The sequence below is a fragment of the Eubalaena glacialis genome, chromosome 11, assembly GCF_028564815.1.
Source record: "Eubalaena glacialis isolate mEubGla1 chromosome 11, mEubGla1.1.hap2.+ XY, whole genome shotgun sequence".
NCBI classification, from domain to species: domain Eukaryota; kingdom Metazoa; phylum Chordata; class Mammalia; order Artiodactyla; family Balaenidae; genus Eubalaena; species Eubalaena glacialis.
The window spans coordinates 13,562,586-13,579,142 of NC_083726.1; positions in this window are offsets into that span (position 1 = coordinate 13,562,586).

Below are 16,557 nucleotides of genomic sequence, written 5' to 3' on the forward strand. Positions count from 1 at the left end.
TGAATTATGGTTTTCTCTGGATGTAAGCCCAGGTGTGGGATTGCTGGATCATATGGTAACTCTATTTTTCGTTTTTTAGGGAACCCCCATACTGTTCTCCATAGTGGCTGCACCAATTTACGTTCCCACCAACAGTGTAGGAGGGTTCCCTTTTCTCCACACCCTCTCCAGCATTTATTATTTGTAGACTTTCTGATGATGGCCATTCTGACTATTGTGAGGTGATAGCTCATTGTAGTTTTGATTGTATTTCTCTAATAATCAGCGATTTCTCTAATAATGAAGTTCTCTTCTGTGTTTCCCAAACAATGTTCAATGAACAACAAGAGTCACTATGCCCTTCCATGCCCATCCAATGGAAATTATAATTCAGTAAGTTTACATTGGGGCCCAGGAATCTTGTTTTGTTTTTGTTTTCACTCAGCACTCCAGAAGATGCTATCTTTAGTCATGTTTCGGAAACACTGTCAGGGTCAGTGTGTCTGGGTCTGTGCACCTAAAATTATAATGAGCATCAAAATCACTTGGAGAGCTTTTTTTTTAACAACTTTATTGACATATATTTTACATATCATAAAATTCACCCATTTTACATGCACAATTCAATGCTTTTCAGTAACTTTACTGAATGGCACCATAAATCAGTTTTATAATATTTTCATTGCCCCAGTAAGATCCCTCATGCCCACTGACAATTAATCCCCATTACCACCCCCAGGTGCAGACAACCACTAATCTACTTTCTGTCTCTATAAATTTTGCTTTTTCTGGACATTGCCTATAAACGGAATCATACAATATGTGGTCTTTTGTGTCTGGCTTCTTTCACTTAGCATCAAGTTTTTGTTTTTGTTTTTGTTTTTTAATGAGTGTAGCCACATTCCGGAAGATGATGGGGAGAAGGAATGTGCATCTTAATTAGTCAGATTTGTGAATCTGGATTGTATATATATGTAGATAATTTTTTTAAATTTATTTATTTATTTATTTATTTATTTAATTTTGGCTGTGTTGGGTCTTCGTTTCTGTGCGAAGGCTTCCTCTAGTTGCGGCAAGCGGGGGCCACTCTTCATCGCCGTGCGTGGGCCTCTCACTGTCGCGGCCTCTCTTGTTGCGGAGCACAGACGCGCAGGCTCAGTAGTTGTGGTTCACGGGCCCAGTTGCTCCGCGGCATGTGGGATCTTCCCAGACCAGGGCTCGAACCCGTGTCCCCTGCATTGGCAGGCAGATTCTCAACCACTGCGCCACCAGGGAAGCCCTAGCATCAAGTTTTTGAAGTTTGTCCATGGCATAGCATTTACCAGAAGTTCATTCCTTTTTTGCTGAGTGGTATTTAGAGAATTTGTTAAAACCCAGAACTAGCAGTGGGATGCACCCCTCAGAGATTCTCATTCAGTATAATTTGCATTTCTAACATGCTCTCAGGTGGTACTGATATTGTTGGTCCACACACCACACTTGAGGAGCACTGGTCCAGAAAATGCCAAACCACAACTGCCTCACACACCTGTCTACTAAATACCATTCCCCACCAAGTGACGGGATATCATTATGAAGATTCTCTGGGCATATTGTTTCATCCTGAGGAGGCTTATTGCTGGAAGTTACCTTTTATTTTTCCTTTGTCATTTACTGACAAAGGTGTCACTGCACACACGTCCCTGCAAAAGTCTCAGAAGCCATTTAGAAAAATAGGGAAATCAGGTCATCGACACGTGGGAGCATTACATTTGTCCAATAACTGGGAAGAAAAGGTTGAACTTCACTAATAATTTGAAGAATAAAAATTAAAATCATATTAACCTATCAAATTGTCAATGATGGATTTAAATATCAAATGCTCAGTGTTGGGGAGGGCATCGTGAAATAAGTGCCCCCATTTACAGCTGGTGGAAGATTAATTGGTAAAAACATTTTGGAGGGTAACATGCAATAGTGTCTATATCAAGATCCTTAAAATTTTCATGCTCCTTTCTCTTCTTAATTCTATTTTTTAAATTAATCCTAATAAAATAAATAGAAACACACACATGGACAATTTTGTCTGAGGCAGTGTTGTTTTTCATGTTGAAAAGCTAACTGCAAATTAAGTGTTCAGAGCAGTAAGGAGAGGGGCTACACATATTTTAACGCATTCAATATAGTATAGAGGACAAGAGGAGTGATTTTTGCTCTAATTTAGAAGAGTTCAAATCCCAGCTGTGCCAATTGCTGGCTGCATAACTGTGGGCAAATCACTTAATATCTCTCTGCCTTGGTTTCCTCATCTGTAAAATGGATATAATAATATTACCTACCTCCAAATGTGTAATGGTTAATTTTATGTGTCAATTTGACTGGGACACAGAGCACACAGATATTTGCTAAAACATTATTCTAGGTGTTTCTATGAGGGTGTTTTGGGGGAGTTTAGACTAATTTAAGTAAATTGTCCTTCCTTAATGTGGGCCTCATTCAATCAATCGATGGCATGAATAGAACGAAAAAGGCTGACACTTCTCCAGATAAGAGAGAATTCCTCCTACCTGACTCCCTATGAGCTGGGACATTGTGTTTTCCCAGCCCTTGAGATTCAACAGAAACATTGGTTCTCCTGGGTCTCCAGCTTGCTGACTGCAGGTCTCGGGACTTGTCAACCTCCATCATCACAGGAGCTGATTTCTTATAATAGATCTCTTTCCATAGATAGATAGATAAAGTATATTTGTTTTATATATATGTGTGTCTGTGTATATATATATATATATATATATATATATATATATATATATATATATATATATATATATATATACTATTGGTTCTATTTCTCTGGAGAACTCCAGCTAATATAAAATGGCAGTATGGTGATTCCTCAAAAAATTAAAAGTAGAATTACCGTATGACCGAGGAATCCCACTTCCAGGTTTATATCAAAAGAAGTGAAAGCAGGGACTCAAACAGATATTCGTACCTCCTCGTTTGTAGCAGCATAATTCACAATAGCCAAAGGGTGGAAGCCACTCAAGGGTCCACTGATTGATGAATGGGTAAACAAAATGTGGTCTATATACATACAATGGAATGTTATTCAGGCTTAAATAGGAAGGAAATTTCGGACACACGCTACAACGTGAATTAACCTTTAAGATACTATGCTAGTCACAAAAGGACAAATACTGTATGATTCCACTTATATGAGGCACCTAAAACAGTCAAATTCATAGACAGAAAGGAAAATGGTGGTTACCAAGGGCAGAAAGAAGGGGAATGGAGAGTTGGTGTTTAATGGGTACAGGTTCAGTTTGGGAAGATAAAAAAGTCTAGAGATGAATGGTGGTAATGATTGCACAATACTTTGAATATACTTCATGCTACAGAATTATACACTTAAAAATGGTTAAAATGGCAAATGTTATGTATACTTTACCACAATAAAAAAAAAGGAAAGAAAATCACTTTCCTCATAGTCTCTGTGAGAAATAAATGAGTTAATATATGTAAAATGGCACACACAGTAAGCATGATATAAATGATATTTGTTTCACAAATAAAGATCTCACATATTGATATTTTCAAAGTACATTAACACATAAAAATACTCATGAGAGAAGGTAAAATTAAAATGCAGAATACAAAACTATGCATTACCAGTATAATTCCAATTTTGCTTGAAATGTTTTAAAGATCTATGTCTATCTATGCATAGAAAAGAAAGGATGTGATCAAGAGCAGTAAAATGTTAACCTAATTCGTTCTGGGTGAAGACATTACGTGTGACATTTGTTTGCCTTGATATATTCTGATTTTCGCAATTTTGACAAAGGATTGTGTTATTTTCATAAGCTTCACCCCTAAATGATGATTTTAGGTGCTTAAGGGGAGCTTATCTGTGTTCAGTATCCTGTTGACCCTTCCTCGTTAACTGGAGGTGACTTTCTCCTTCCAGGAGGAGAGATGACCAGCGTGCCATCTCCGTGCACTGTTTATATCCCCCAAACACTTCATCTGTGTGTCCAAGACAGATGAAGGGTCTCTGTAGTAGTGACATTCCTTGGAGCATTTGTTTCACATCCTGCCTTCAGAAGAATTTTGAGAAGCCACAAAGATCTGGAGACTACAGATAGGAAACAGGAGTCAGGCAAGAAATGTGGCTCCTGTCAGACATGGGCAAACTTGGCACTTTTGTGTATGTTCCACTTTTTTGTCAGTTTCATGGACATCCGGGACCTTACCCCATGTCCTGTGTCATCAGGGCTTAGTTGGACATCTCCAAGACTGTACTAATCTCTGGGCTCTCTGCTGTCAATCACGTGTTCTCTTGCCTTCTGTATAATTGGAGGGTTTCAGAAGAAAAGCAAAACTCCAGAGAATGTCACTTCACGTCCTTCAAAATTTGGCCTCAAGTCTCATCACCTTGCTCCAGGTATCCTGTATCTAAAACATGCTGAGGCAGGAGATAGATGGGCTCCAGGCTAGACATTTACAACTGACCTCCTGTTCACACCTCCTGGGGTGAGAAGAAGATGGGCTCCAGGCTGGACATTCATTACCAGCCCCCTGTTTACATTTCCTGAAGCAAGAGACAAACGGGCTCCAGGACTACATGTTTATGACCGGACTCCTGTCTATATTTCCAGATCTGCACCTCAATATAAAACCAGCAACAGGAATAGGGTAAATAACCGGACATTGGGCATTTTTATGGCAGGGACAGAGTGGGACTAAACCCTGTTAGAGGATCAAGAGGTCACACACTTCCCATCGTTGGGACAAGGGAAACACTACGCATACGCAAAAGCCTTCACGGGGTCAAAAAGGCAGGAGATGCCAGACCATAGTAAGTCCTGCCATCTCCTCCCCGAGGCCTTTGCAGTGGGATCCATCTTAACACACCCAGGAGAGGGTCCAGAGGCAAATTAGCCATGGGGTCAAAACAATACGATTGGCCAAAAAGAAGACAAAGACCCGGAAGACTGCCCCCTCATAAAGGATTTAAACTTCCCAAAGGCGCGACTCTCAGAGTTCGCCCATGCGTCTTTCCGCATGTACTTCGCTTTTCCAATAAACTTTTTACTTTTGTCTTTACCTTCTGCCTCCTTGCCTGAATTTTTTCCTGACAAAGCAGGTAAGAACTAGGGACCCAGGCCCTAGCTGCTGTCCCCTGTGGTCCAGTGGTTAGGACTCCCGATCCGGGACATAAGATCTTGCTTCCTTGCTGCAAGCTGCTGCTTACTGCTGCCTGCATCCGAAACCAATACCAGCTACAGCTTTCCACCATCCTAAGCTGGGCATGTTCACACCATGCTTGTGCTTTTCTCTCTGCCCAGATGTATTCTTCCTAGTCTTCTGCATTTGTCAAAATACTTCCCATTTTTCAAGGCCCAAAGTGGACTGTCATCTTTGGGCGGCCTTTCCCAACTCTCCAGGCAGAGTGGAGCTCTGCATCCTCTGAGTTGCCCGGGCAGTTGGCAACCACCCAAATGATTCTCTTGTGTTGTATCTCCCTAGACAACTAGAATGTGAGCTTCCTGAGAGCAGGGATGGTACTCAGCTTTGTAGCAGGAGCTCAATGAATACCGATCTGATATCATTCTGTTCAGTTTCCCCTCAGCTGTGACATATCCGTAATGGTATCCACAAGCTCAAATGTTAAATGGAGAGACCATTCTTGTCTACTTTGCTTGGTTGGCAGGAGAACGTGAAGCTCCAATAAGTTACTGAAAATCTCTTATTCAGAGAGTTTCAAAATGATCCCAAAGGATCTTGATAATAACCACGAACTTGCCTGACACCAACGAAGCAAGCGGGGCCCAAAACAGTGCTGTGGGCACAGCTTTGCTTTACACTGCTAGAAATGAAATCTTTTCAACTGCATTCACCTGAATAATTGAATGGTTCGTTGCTTGGGAGAGGAGCAATTGAGCATGAAACTATTTGGAAGAGAAATAATTAGGCATTCCATTGTTTAGGAGAGGAACAATTGAATATCCCATTCCTTGGGAGAACATTTTAAGACAGACTTTCACCAATTTAGGATGCTGTTCTACCTAAAAAAGTTAGTCTCCAAGTCATTTATTTGTTTGGAACAGAGAACACTTTTACCCAGAGAAACAACGTTTGTAATGATTTATAGATTTGTAGGTTTCTAGAGTAGCACCTTCACCCCCTCAACATCTATTAACTTTCCATTATATTTGAAGTAGAGTGCTGGCTTCAATTTCACTTTCACCACACCACTTCCGATAGTGCATCAGTAAGGAAATGCGTACCTAAATTCAGCCCTGGATGGCGAGAGTTTGCATTCCCTGCCTTCTCTGCAAAATTGTGACCTCTTCTTTCACTGTCCCTGTCATTTCATTCCTTCACAGGTAGAACAGACTAGATAGCCCAGCCTGGTGACTCTCTCAACCACTCTATGTGAATTGAAATCAGTTCTGTGTATTTGCAATAAAAGAAAGGAACTCTCTAGGCCATTCACTCCTCAAGATGTCCTGAATGTCCAAAGGTCAGTGCTACACCTCAGGTTACTAGAGTTCCATTGCTTTATATTTCTTATCTTCCAAGAGCGAGTGACAGTGAGTTGTACCATCTGCTAAGCCACTGGGACAAGATTTCTATTTTTTTTTTCTCTAGATTTTTTTTTTTTTAAAGTATAGTTGATTTACAATGTTGTGCAATTTCTGCTGTATAGCAAAGTGACTCAGCTATACACATATACACATTCTTTTTTTATATTCTTTTCCATTATGGTTTATCCCAGGAGAGTGTATATAGTTCCCTGTGCTATGCAGTAGGACCTTGTTGCTTATCCATTCTAAATGTAACAGTTTGCATCTACTGACCCCAAACTCCCAGTCCATCCCTCTCTCCCTGCCTCCCCCTCGGCAGCCACAAGTCTGTTCTCAATGTCTCTGAGTCTATTTCTGTTTCATAGATAAGTTCATTTGTGCCATATTTTAGATTCCACATGTAAGTGATATCATATGGTATTTGTCTTTCTCTTTCTGATTTACTTCACTTAGTAAGGGACAAGATTTCAAAGCATTCACTTTCTCGGAGCTGGTTGCCTCCTCTAAGCACAAAATAAATCTCTGACAGTGACAATGTCCTTCAGATAGGATTTTAAATACATCCTTCCATCTTTCCTTCTCTCCATCTTTATATCTGTGATAATTGTTTGCAAAACTGGCTGCCATAGTTACCCTCCCTGTGACCACACCCTTGGGTGGCCCCCTCCCATGCTGCCTCTGGGCTTAGCCATATAACTTGATTGATCAATAAGACAACAGAGAATGCAATGCAAGAAGAGAATTGAAAAGTGTTTATGTATTTAGGGCTTGCTCTATCTATTCTTAAAACTCAGCTATCATGTGAGCAAGCCTAGCTTGCTCGATGATGGGAGACACATGGCCAAGTTACCCCTGTTGCCCCAACTGATGGGCTTTCAACTGCCAGGTGTATGAGTGAGGTCACAGATGACTCACTCAGTCACAGGTCACTCTACCAGGTGACAAAAAGCTCATGAGCAAGCCTAGTAAAGGTCAGCCAAGCTGGCTGGCCCAAACCAAAAGAAATAGTTGCTGCATAGAATCAGAAGCTGAAAAAAATGGTTGTTATCTTAATCCAGTGAGTTTTGGGCTGGTTTATTACACAGCAAAAGCTAACTGGTACAGGAATTGATACCTAAAAGTTGGGAGCTGCTATAACTAAAATCTAAAACATGTGGCATTGGCTTTGGGACCAATGGATGGAGCCTGGAGAAAAGACAAGGGAAATGTTAGTGAAGACTAGGAAAGTGGTGAGCAAACTGTTAGTGGAAACTGGAAAGGTGGTGAGGAAACTGCAATAGAAATATCAAAAAAATTACCTATGATATATAGTGGTGGAACAATTAGTAACACTGACATCTGTGGTAATACATGAGAGCCAATGTACTTTAGGACCTTAGCAAAATTATTTCCAAGCATATTGTTGAAAGAGTCAATTGGCTTATGCCTGTGATCAGATACAGGAAAAAGAGAAGGTAATTAAAGGAAGAATTGTTCATTTTGCAAGTAGAATTTTGAAGGCACAGAAGGGTCTGGATTTGCTGGATCATAACATCAATGTGTTTTTCAATCCCAGTCCCAGTCTTTCAATCCCAGTAAAAGATTCTCAAAGTAAGTGATACCTTCAAAGTAAAGGTGAATTAAGGATATGGCTCTCAGAAATTTCATAAAGACCTCTGAAAAATTTAACGTGCTACCTGTCGGACATTCTTAGCTAGAGAAAAGGGCTTAGAAGAATCTTACAGCAATTGTCCCAGAATAGAGACATGCTTTATATATTTTTGCAAGAGAGAGGTCTTACAATTTGATACATAGAAAACCCACAAAGTGTTGAGGGACTTGTATCAGTAAAAGGGCCATCAGCTTTGACTGGAGTTGACCGATATTGCTCAAATTGCTAAAAGACCTCTAGGGTTCCCACTTTAGGTGGGCATAAAGCAAGCAAAAAAAATCTACCCAGCTGCCAACACACGTCATTTCTTATGGAAAAGAAAGAATACCTCAAAGGTAGGGTTGAGAGCCAAGATAATGGACCCTCGAAAAACAATAGACTTGGAGTCCCTCTCAAGATGTTAAACTGAGTCCTGATCAAGGAACATTTATTGTCTCCACAGTAGGTATACAGGGCAACATCTGCCTGGAGGGGTTTCAGAATTGCTATGGACCATGTTTGCTATGTGCCATCCATTATTCTCATTTTTATGATTTTCCTTCCCTGTGTTAGTATGGTATTTTGTGGGTCAGTTATCTCTTTTCTAGTTTAAGATCTCTAGATCAAGGGGACCCACATTCAAAGAACTGCACCCATGGAGCCTCATCCATATCTGGACCTCATGTAGTTCAGGAGATCCTAGACTTTAATCCTGATGCTCTAACTGGATGATATTTTAGAGGATCCAGAGATGGAGCAAACATATTTTGCATGTGGGTGGAATGTAATTTATTTTGCACAGGGCAGACTGTGGTAGATTGTAAAGGTAGCCAAAGATTCTTCTTAAAAAGGCTTGCACACTGGGGTTTTCACTCTCTTGCTTCTCTTGGAACCTGCCATCATTGGAATAAGCATGGGCTAGCCTGATGTGTGAAAAAGCTTTAGCTAGCCTGCTGGATGATGATAGATGTGTGACACAGCTGCCCCTGCTGCTGCTAGACAGAAAACCACCAGAAATGTGAGTGAAGCCATCTAAGACCAGCCAACCTACCAATACCAAACAAAACAAAGTGAACGCAAACATATGAGCAAACTCTGCTGAGATTCATTGAGTCCAGCCCATGCAGAAGATCTACCCATAAGAAATGTGAGCAAAACCTGACATACCTCCAAATACCTATGATCTACTATTAACCACCTTATTAAAATGGTACCATAAAACCATTGGAATAAATTATACATATTCTAATTTGGACACTTTAAACATGCTCCATCTATACCATGTACTTACCACTCCCTTTCATCCATTCAAAACAATGTTTCCTCCTTTATTTATTACAGAGAAAAGTTTCACCTCTTCCTTATCTAGACTGTAAACTCCTTTACCAAAAAAATATGGCATAGTGGTTAATTGCACATAATTTGGAGTCACACTATCTGGGTTCAACACTTAACTTCATGACTACAATTTCTGTGACTTTGAGTAAGTCATGTGACCTCACTGTACTCAATTTTCTTAGCCCTAAAATTGGGATAAAACATTACTCACCTCTAGGGCTGTGGGAGAATTACATGAAGTAATATGTGTTATCTGCTGACAATAGTGCCTGGCACTTACTGATAGTGAGTTATATGTGTTTCCATTATTTGAGGTCCAAGATGAGTTTTAGACAATGCCAGATGCCCCTCACTTCCTGGTGCTTTGATTGGTAACACATATCTATAAATAAGTAATCATTAATTAAAGATGTGGGGAATTCCAGGGATTAATTAGACTATGAGGCAGTGAATAATAGATGTAATATATTCATAATGTTGTCAGTGTAAGGTATTTGTGCAGCACTTTTCCTTTGAGGATCTGGGAGTGTTCCTCAACCATTATCACAACCATCTCTGCCAACTGCCCTGTTAAGTCCTAAGCCTAAAAATGGGTAGGTGACTTTTTACACATTAGTGCTGTGTTTTATTATTAGAATCTCCCTTCCTATGCAGAGAAAACAAGAAAACACCTGTTGTACCATCTCAGAGTCTGGCCAAGGCTGAGAAGAGCAGCCTCCAGATACTCATATCCCACCTTCTTGATAGAATCTACCATGTGGTGTGAGGGCACTGCTTTTCAAAAGACCTTTATCAAATCCCTGGACAATCAAGCAGCACAGTATCTTTGAAGGCAAAGTTACAATATTGTTGCATGAGACAAAATCTAGAAATGAGTCCTCCATAAGCCAGCACAGGTGGAATTTCCCTATAGACAGAGGAAGGATGAATAGGTAATTCCATGAAAAGAGGAAGCTTCCTCAATACAAGGAGTCTTCTTCATTTCCTCAGACATGAGGCATATCATCCTCAAGTCACCTGTGGTCCCAATAAGAATGAGTACCATTGAACAAGTTGGGCATAGCTTGTTGGTATCAATAAGCACCTGCATTGACTTAATCTGCCCTTCTTGCATCCTGGATATTTGTAAAATATGATCCTTGACTCTGCATCAGAATCTCCAGGGAGCCCACTAAAACTTCTGATGCTGAGTTCAGCCCAGACGTATGGAGTCTGTGCCCCTAGGGTGGGTGGGGCCTGGGAAACTCCTCTTAATGATCTCCCCAGATGCCCCTTGTGCACACTAATGCGTAGGTCGGGTGATGACTTGTGCTATAATGACAAGAAGCACAGTGAGGAGACTTAAATGTGAGGAAATGGCGCATCAAATATCCATTCTTAACAAGTTCCTCCTGTAATTAAAGAGAGATAGAGAGAGTGAATGTCTGTAGAGAACACTTTTTACATCAAGATCTGACACACATACCCATAAACATACACACTTAACCAAAACACAATTTTCTGGAAATAATACTTACAAAAACTTCCTGACACAACTTGAATTTCTTCTATCTTTTTAGTATATTTTTTAAGAATCCAGTCACATTCAAGTAAATTGGTTTTTTCCACCCACTAATGGATTGCAAAAAGCATTGGTGTGGAAGAACTGGTGTGGTGGTGATAGTGGAAATAAAGGTACACAAGAATCAAAAGTTGGGCAATGAGAGCAAGTGACTAGTATTGACCAGAAAGAAAATATAATAGAACACCCTTTCCTCCTCTTGTCTCAGCGATGATTGTCTAGTCCCTTTCATGAAATGGATGTTATGAATCCCCTAAGATAACCAACAATCTTGGGGAAAATGAATTGAGAACAAGAATAGTAGTTAGGCAGGAACCAAACACACTGACCTGTGAGAAGAGAGTAGAGTAAGATGATTTTGCTATTTGTGGAGACTCTTAGGTTTATACCAAAGTTGTTTCTCATGTAGGAAAATTTGTGCTTAGGTCAATATGAATCTGCAAAGAGTCAGGAGAAATTAAGTTCTGCGTTGTGGCCAAAACACCTAATTTTCCACAACATTCCTTTGTTCGTTCAAGAAATATTTATTGAGTGCCTAGTAGAACTAAGAATAGAGCAGTGAACAAAAAAGACAAAATCTCCTGCCTTCATGGAGCACATATTCTAGTGGAAGAAGGCAGAAATCTTTTTTAAGTGAGCAACATATGTGATATGTTTAATGTAGGTGTTAAGGAAATAAGGAAGAGTGAAAGGAGGTGTGGGGAAAGGGCTTCAATTTTAGATAGGGGTGGCCAGAGAAGGTCTCACTTAAAAGTGCCTATAGAGGGTAGAATTGTGCCCCCCCAAAAATGATATGCCTAAGTCCTAACCCCTGGTACCTGTTAATGTGATCTTATTTGGAAATAGGGTCTTGGTAGATGTAACCAAATTGAGATGAGGTCGTACTGGGTTAGAGTGGGTCATAATCTGATGACTATTGTCCTTATAAGAAGGAAATTTGGACATAAACATGGAGAAGAGAGCAGCATGTGAAGAGAGAGAGACACACGGGAAAGGCAGCTATGTGACAGCAGAGGCAGAGATTGGAGTGGTGCAATTGCAAGGATTACCAACAACCGCCAGAAGCTAAGTAGAGGTAAAAAAGAAGAATCCTCCTCTAGAGGCTTCCGAGAGACAGTGGCTCTTCCAACAACTTGATTTTGGATTTCTAAGCTCCAGAAAGGAGAGAGAACAATTTCTGTTGTTTTAGGCTACCCATTTTGTAGGACTTTGTTATGGCAGCCGTAGGCAATGAATGCAATGGCATTTGAGGATATTTATGAAAGCAACGAGAGAGCATCCCATGTGAATATCTGGAGGGAAGAGAATTCCAGGCACAGGGAACAGCCAGTGCAAAGGCTCTGAGATGGGAGCGTGTCTGACATGTTCAGTGATGAACAAGGAGACCTGTGTGGCTGGGGCAAGGTGAGCAAGGGGAGTAGTAGACAATGAGTTCAGAGAATCAGTGGGAGCCAGGTCACACTTGGCTTTGTAGTTTTATAAAAAATTCAGTGCTTACTTTGAGTGAAAGGGAGAGCATTGAACAGAGGGGTTACTTGATGTGACTTCCATAGGAAGTAGGATAACCCTATATTCTGCAAAGAGAATAAGTTAAAGTAGAGTCAGGGTGGAAACAAGGAGATCAGTTAGGAAGCAAACAATCCAAGAGAGAGATAATGGTGACTTAGATCAGAATGTGGCAGGGTTGGTGGTGAGAAAGGGTTAGGTTCTGAATATGTTTTAAGGTATTGCCAACAGGATGTTCAGTCAATCGACCTCCACAGCTGTCCCCAGAACATCACAATCCTGATTTCTATCACTGTAGATCAGATTTGCATTTTGCGTCATGTGTTTTTTGCTCAGCAAAATGTGTTTGAGATTCATCCACGTTAGTGAATGTACCAGTAGTTATATTATTGCTAAGTGCCACCACTATATGGATGTCAAATAACTTATGTATCAAGTCATCAGTTGATGGACAATTAGGCTATCTCCAGTTTTCAGCTATTATGAATAAAGCTTTCAGGAAAAGTGATTTACAAGTCTTTGTGTGGATATATGTTTTCATTTCTCTTGGGAAAATGTCTAGGAGTGGTATGGCTGGGTAGTATGGTAAGTAAATGCTAAACTTTTTAAGAAACCATCAAACAATTTTCCAAGTGATTGTATCATTTTATATTCTCATCAGCAGTGTATGATTTCCAGTTGATTCATATCCCTGACAACACATGGTATGGTCAATCTTTCCGATTTCAGGCATTCTGCTAGGTATGTAGTAGTGTCTCATTATGGTTTTAATTTTCCTTTTCTTCATCTCCAGTGGTGTTGAGTATCTTTTCATGTGATTGTTGGCAATTCACTCATCTTCCTTTGAAGGAAGGAAATCTATAGTTTTATTGTGGTATAAATATACAATAAATGGCACATGCTTAAAGTGTGTAATCTGATAACTTTTGATATACAGATACCTGTGAAACCATCTATAACCTTCCTTCAAAGAGTGTTGGACTTTGTTCTAGCAAGTGTTTAAGTTACTGGATAATTACCCATTCTTTCTGAGGTTTGTTTTGAAGCTTCATTAGGTTGCGTTTACAGCAGACTTTAATCCAGGCTAGTTTATCCTTACTACTAAAGTAAGAATATCCTTACTTTAAGGATCCTTACTACTAAAGACCCCTCTGGGGTCTCTACTGAATGCCTGATTTTCAACAAGGACTCTCCACTCAAGCTGGTGGGAGCTCTAACGTCTCCAACCTTGTATGGGATCTGGGAATTATTTAACTTACAGCTCCCTGGTTGTTCTTTGCCCAACTTTGCAGTTATACCGTATGCATTTGTGTAATGTATCAGTGATTTAGTATTTGTCAACAGACTCAAGAAAACCGTGTTCAGATGTCTGGAGCTTTCTTTTTACTGCATTCTCTTCTCTGATTCTCTTTCCTGCAAATTCCAGCCGTTCATCTCCTCAAACTCTGATCTTTGTCTTCTCAACTTGGTAAGACCATAATGTTTTTCCTGAGATCCCCCTCGCTGCATCAGGGTCTAAAGAGTGCCTCCATGGAGGAATCCAGAGCACTCACTGAGCTCACGATCTTTCAGGAATCAGACTCTGTACTATCTCTTGTTTAATGTCTGAAACCTGGGTTTTTTCCTATATATTTTGTCCAGTTTTCTAGATGTTTACAGCAGGAGGGTTAGACTTGTCCCAGTTATTCCATTATAGCCAAAATAAAAATCTTGTTTGGGCTTAAGTATGTTTATGAACACAGATTTAAATATATTTTGTAGTCTCTTTTTTGCCAATAGATGTCTCATAAAGGTGGCTTCCAAGTCTTTTGGACATATTCCCATTAAGTTATAACTGCTTTCTGTGTTCTAGGAAAATGGTCCAGGCTCATCTTATTATTTCGTCTGTCCAAAATCTGGAGTCAGACATTTCTACAGAGCGCCCTAGTTTCTTCTATTTGGAAGTGGGATTTGGGGACCACACTATGAGTGCTAGGGGTACTCACTGCTACAGGATTGGTCATTGTATCTAGTTCTTTTCAGTGAGCTAAGCTAGAAAATAAGGTTTTTGTCTTCTTTTTCATTTGAGGAAATTCATTATGAGTCATACTCAAACTTCTAAATCAAATTCAGGACTAAGGAGTTTTTACTTATTCTCTTCAACCTGACACCTTTACATCTTTTCCCCCACACTAATAATTCTAGTTCTCAAGATACAAATATAAGTACTCAACTTATCCCACAATGTACACACAGAAGTCTCAGAATAACCATACCAACACTATACCAACATTACGATTACTGCAGATGTTTAAGTGTATTCTATAGCTATTTTTATCCATGGAGTATATGCCACTAGAGATGCAGTCAAATTATTGTGTTTTGAAGTGACTCGAAATAATTCTTCTCTATTTGGTTATTGAACACACAATTAAAATTCATTTCTTTCACTTTGCTTTCAATCTTTAGAGATTGCTATCTTCTAAATTTGATTTTGCTTTGTAATTACGTAAAATGTCTTTCTGGTTCCAAAGTTGAGTCTAATTCAGAGATATTTAACTTCAGCCCCTATGTCCCTCATCTTGTTTCTTCACTGCTCTTAGAGGTATGTGCAACCTTTTTCATTTGCGTTTTTGGTTTATCTTCCCAGCATTATTATAAATATGGACCTAGAGTCGGTCATACAGAGTGAAGTAAGTCAGAAAGAGAAAAACAAATACCGTATGCTAACACATATATATGGAATCTTAAAAAAATGTTACTGATGAACCTAATGGCAGAGCAGGAATAAAGACGCAGACGTAGAGAATGGACTTGAGGACACGGGCGGGGGAAGGGTAAGCTGGGACGAAGTGAGAGAGTGGCATGGACATATATCCACTACCAAATGTAAAACAGCTAGTGGGAAGCAGCAGCATAGCCCAGGGAGATCAGCTTGGTGCTTTGTGACCACCTAGAGGGGTGGGATAGGGAGGGTGGGAGGGAGGCTCAAGAGAGAGGGGATATGCGGATATATGTATGCATATGGCTGATTCACTTTGTTGTACAACATAAACTAACACAGCATTGTGAGGTAATTATACTCCAATAAAGGTGTATAAAAAAATAAATGTTCGTATATATACATATATATACATATATGATTTACATCCTCACCCATATTTTCTTAAATTACACATGTTTTTGTCCATTTTGCTTAATTTACTTCCAGAATATATTTTGAGAGCACTCCATTGCTGTTTATAAACATACTCCTTCTTATAGCCATGTGGCCATACCAAAGTTTATTCAACTAGTGCCTTGTTGATGTACTGCGTTTAAGTTTTTCCACTCTTTCATGCATCTTTCTTTTTGCCCAAGAGTATTTTTAGGCTCTTCTTTAAATTTTATGAAATCTTTGACTCTATAGACAACATGAATCTCTAAAGATAAGTTGGGAGGTAATAGATGGAGAGAAATACACCCTGTTTATGTCTTATTTCAACTTCACGAGTGTTATTGACCCTGTGCTACGTCCAAAACACTGTGCTAAGTGTCACAGGGGACACCAAGATAAAGAGAACCATCTTGCCCTAAAGGGCCCCAAGTGAGTCAAAAAAGAACAAGAGACAATCAGTTGTGTAATAAAAGGCACAATAAGATCAGTGTTACAAGAGAATTATAGATGAGAAGCCGAAGAAAAAACATGTGATGACTTATAGCTGGGAAGGATCAGATGCAACTTCATGATGGAAGAATAGTGGATCTTTTAAACCATTGCAAAAATTTTGACCAACATAGGTAAAGGAGGATGGGCGTGCCAGGAAGAATTAAGGGCACGAACATAGGTGTGCTCAAGGGATGTGTGAGATGAAGCTTGGGGGATTCAAAGGGAAACATTCAGAGGTGACATAGGGATAGCACAAAGTTATGGCTTGGGAGTCAGACACTGGAGTCCAAGTCCTGGATGTTCTCTTAGACTCTGTTCTTCAGCAAGTTCACTCAACATGTAT